The sequence below is a fragment of the Myotis lucifugus genome, unplaced genomic scaffold (genome assembly GCF_000147115.1).
Source record: "Myotis lucifugus unplaced genomic scaffold, Myoluc2.0 scaffold_4, whole genome shotgun sequence".
NCBI lineage: Eukaryota > Metazoa > Chordata > Mammalia > Chiroptera > Vespertilionidae > Myotis > Myotis lucifugus.
In genome coordinates this window covers 14,849,239-14,853,928 of record NW_005871052.1, presented here as the reverse complement: position 1 = coordinate 14,853,928, position 4,690 = coordinate 14,849,239, and the positions used below count along the sequence as shown (strand labels likewise).

At 39.8% G+C, this 4,690-nt stretch overlaps 1 pseudogene; it reads left to right on the top strand.

Moving 5' to 3' along the window:
* The first annotated feature begins 3,453 nt into the window (after window positions 1-3,453).
* On the top strand, window positions 3,454-4,204 carry LOC102422423 (annotated as a pseudogene).
* The last annotated feature ends 486 nt before the right edge of the window (window positions 4,205-4,690 follow it).

Genomic DNA, 4,690 nt, shown 5'->3' with positions numbered 1-4,690 from the left:
CCTTTTACTATATAGGATAGAGGCCTGGTGCATGGGTGGGGGCCGGCGTGGTTTGCCCTGAAGGGTGTCCTGGATCAGGGTGGGGGTCCCCACTGGGGTGCCTGGCCAGCCTGGATGAGGGGATGATGGCTGTTTGCAGCTGGTCACACACCCTTCAGGGTGGGGGTCCCCACTGGGGTGCCTGGCCAGTCTGGGTGAGGGGCTGAGGGCTGTTTTCAGGCTGGTGGGTGACTGAAGCTCCCAACCGCTCCTTTTTTTCTTTTTTTTTTTTAATTCTGGGCCAAGGCCTCTGCTGCTGAAAGCAGGTATCTGGTTTGTTTCGGTTCTATAATCGAAACACTGTATCATCTCCAGTCTGAGATCTCCGGCTCGGCTGAAAGCTGGTTTCTGGGGTTTTGTTTCGCTTCTATATTTGTTACAATGTTTCAAACTGCCAGCTCAGAGGCCGGCAAGGCAGGCGGGGAACGTTGGAGTCCTCTTTCACTGGAGCAAGCAAGCCTCATATTCGCTTCCAGCTGCCTGGCTGCCGGCCGCCATCTTGGCTGGCAGTTAATTTGCATATCACCCTGATTAGCCAATGGGAAGGGTAGCTGTCGTATGCTAATTACCATGTTTCTCTTTTATTAGGTAGGATTACTGCTTCAATTTCATCAGTTGTTATTGCCCTATTCATGTTTTCTGATTCTTCCTGTTTGAGTTTTGGAAGGTTGTATTATTCTAGGACTTTGTTCATTTCATCCAGGTGGTTCAGATTCTTGGCATATAGTTGTTCATAGTATTTTTCTTACAATCTTTTTTATTTCTGTGATGTCGTTTGTTATTGCACCTCTTTCATTTCTGATTTTATGTATTTGGGTTCTTTCTCTTTGTTTCTTGATGAATCTAGCTAAAGGTTCATCAATCTTGTTTATCTTTTCAAAGAACCAACTCTTAGTTTCATTGATCTTTTGTGTTTTGTTTTTTTTTGTCTCTATGCATTTCTTTCTGCTCTGACCTTTATTACTTCTTTCCTTCTACTTACTCTCTCTTTTCTTGTTGTTCTCTTTCTAGTTCTTTAAATTGTAGGGTTAGATAGTTTATTAGTGCTTTTTCTTGTTTCTTGAGGTAGGCCTGTAATGCTATGAACTTTCCTCTCAAGACTGATTTCACTGTGTCCCATATGTTTTCGGATTTTGTGTGTTCAATTTCATTTGTTTCCAAGAAGTTTTTTATTTCTACCCTGATCTGATTGGTAACCCATTCATTGTTTAATAACATGCTATTTAGCCTCCATGTGTTTAAATGTTTTTGAGTGATTTTATTGTAGTTGATTTTTAGTTTCATGCCATTGTGATCCCATAAGATGCTTGATATGATTTCAATCTTGTTGAACTTATAGAGACTTGCTTTGTGTCCTAATATGCGGTCTATCTTTAAGAATGTCCCATGTGCACTTGAGAAGAATGTATATTCTGCAGATTTGGGGTGAAATGTTCTGTAAATGCCAATTCTATCTGATCTAGTGTGTCATTTAGAGTCACTGTTTCCATATTGATTTTTTGCGGGGTCTGGAAGATCTATCCAGTGAAGCCAATGGAGTGCTAAAGTCCCTTACTAATACTGTGTTGCTGTTGATCTCCTTCTTAAAGTCCTATGTGATTTTTTATATATTTAGGTGCTCCTATATGGGGTATATACATGTTTACTAGGGTTATGTTCTCTTGTTGGATTGATACCTTTTGATTGTTATGACCTTCATTTTGAAGTCTACTTTGTTATATATGAGTATTGCTACCCCAACCTTTTTTTATTTCCATTTGCATGAAAAATCATACTAAATGAGCAAAAACTAAAACCATTCCCTTAAAGACAGGAATAAGACAAGAATGTCCACTTTCCCCATTCTCATTCAACAATGTACTGGAAGTCTTAGCCACAGCAATCAGAAAACAAGAAAAAATAAAAGGCATCCAAATTGGAAAGGAGGAAGTAAAACTGTCATTATTCACAAGTGACATGATATTATACATAGAAAACCCTAAAGACTCCACCAAAAACTACTAGATTTAATATTAGAATTTGGCAACGTATCAGGATACAAAATTAACACCCAGAAATTGATGGTATTTTTATACACCAATAATGAATTCTCAGAAAAAGAAACTTAAAAAACAATCCCATTTATCTTGGCAACAGAGGGTATACTTAGGAATAAACTTAACCAAGGCGTTAAAAGACTTCTACTCAGAAAACAACAGGACATTGAAAAAAAGAGATAGAACAAGATATAAACAAGTGGGAGAATATACTGTGTTCATAGAATCAACATTATTAAAATGTCCATACCACCAAAGCAATCTATAGATCCAATGCAATCCTTATTAAAATACCAATGGCATATTTCACAGATCTAGAACACATACTCCAAAAATTTATATGGAACCCCAAAAGACCCTAAATAGCTGCAGCAATCTTGAGAAAGAAAAACAAAGTTGGAGGAGGGTCACAATACCAGATATCAAGTTATACTATAAAGCCGCTGTAATAAAAATTGCCTGGTACTGGCACAAGAGCAGGCCTACAGACCAACGGATCAGAACAGAGACCCCAGAAATTGACCCACACCTTTACAGTCAATTAATATTTGACAAAGGAGGCAAGAATATATAATGGAGTAAAGACAGTCTCTTCAACAAATGGTGATGGGAAAACTGGACAGACACATGCAAAAAGCTTAAACTAGACCACCAACTTACACCATACAAAAGAATAAACTCAAAATGGATAAAATAGTTAAATGTAAGTCATGAAACTATAAAAATCCTAGAAGAAACCAAAGACAGCAAAATTTCATATATCTCTCAGCAATGTGTTTGCCATTACATCTCCTAGGCCCTAGGGTAAGGGACACAATGGAGAAAATAAACAAGTGGGACTACATCAAAATAAAAAGCTTCTGCACAGCAAAAGAAACCATCAACAAAATGAAAAGGGAGTCCACTGTATGGGAGAACATATTTGCCAATGATACATCTGATAAAGGGTTACTTTCCAAAATATTTAAATAATTCATACAAATTAACAAAAGGAAGACAAACAATCCAATAAAAAAAATGGACAAAGCAGCTAAATAGACACTTCTCAAAGAGAACATAGAGAGGGCCAAGAGATATATTAAAAATGCTCAAAGTCACTTATCATCATAGAGATGCAAATTAAAACATCAATGAGGTACCATATCACACCTATCAGAATGGCTATCATCAACAAATCAACAAACAAGTGTTGGTGAGGAAGCAGAGAAAAGGGAGCCCTAGAACACTGCTAATGGGAATGCAGACTGGTGCAGCCACTATGGAAAACAGTATAGAGTTTCTTCAAAAAATAAAAAATGGAGCAGTTCATAACTGGCAGGTGCTGCTGGGAGGTGCTGCTGGGACCCACTGTTTTCGCGTAGTCCTCCGCCGGCCAGTCATGGGGCTGCTGGAGCTGTGTGAGCAGGTGTTTGGCACCTCTGACCTTTACCTTTACCGAGTCCTGGGTGTGCGGTGCGAGGGAGTGTCTCTGGAAGTGCACCCAGACCGGGTGGGCGAGAACGACAAGGAGGGTGCCACCCGCCGCTTCCAGATCCTGGGGAAAGTCTACTCCCTTCTGAGTGACAAGGAGCAGAGATCAGTGTATGATGAGCAGGGGGCAGTGGACGAGGATTCAGATGTGCTCAACCAAGATGGGGACTGGGAGACTTATTGGAGGTTACTCTTTAAAAAGATATCTCTAGAAAACATTTTTTTGGAAAAGACATACAAAGGATCTGAAGAAGAGCTGGCTGATATTAAACAGGCCTATCTGGACTTGAAAGGGGACATGGGTAAGATCATGGAGTCTGTGTCCTGCGTGCAGTACACAGAGGAACCCAGGGTAAGGAACCTTATTCAGCAAGCCATTGATGCTGGAGAAGTCCCATCCTAAGACCTTTGTCAAAGAATGGAAGCAAAAGATGAATGCTAGGAAAAGGAGTGCCCAGGAAGAGGCTAAAGAAGCAGAAATAAACAGGAAGGAGTTAGGACTTGATGAAGAAGATAATTTGAAAACACTCATTCAGAACAGACAAAAGGATTGGCAAAAAGAAATGGACAATTTTCTAGCTCAGATGGAAGCGAAGTACTGCAAACCTTCCCAATGAGGAGGGAAAAAGAAAACAGCTCTCAAGAAAGAAAAGAAATAATGAAATTTTCTCTTCAAAAGTCGTTAGGGGTTAATTAGTGCCATTGTAGGAAAGGTAAAGTCAAGATCTGAAGACAAAAGTTAACTCAACCCTTGAGAAAAATTCTTTTCCACCTAAGCTATTCAGATTGAGTATGTAAACCAGAGTCTCTCAACCTGATCTTATATCCTAGAAATCCCCTGACATTCTGTGAAGTCCAGTCCTCCTATGAAGGAATTTGGTGGTGGTCATTGAGGAAAGAGGAGGAGGTTGGTATATTTCTGCCAGCACTTGCTTCTGTGGATCTTTTGAACAAGGAACTTTACCTATAATGTGGATCTGCCCATACTTCCTTTACCAACTGTCATTTTGCCACACAAGAGTGAGCTGCAGGGTATTCAGAGTGATGTGTGTGTTTATTAGAACAAGTACACCACCTGGCTAGAATGTCTTCAGACCACTTGCTGAACATTTTTCTTCCAAATACTTGACAGTTTGCTTTCAGTC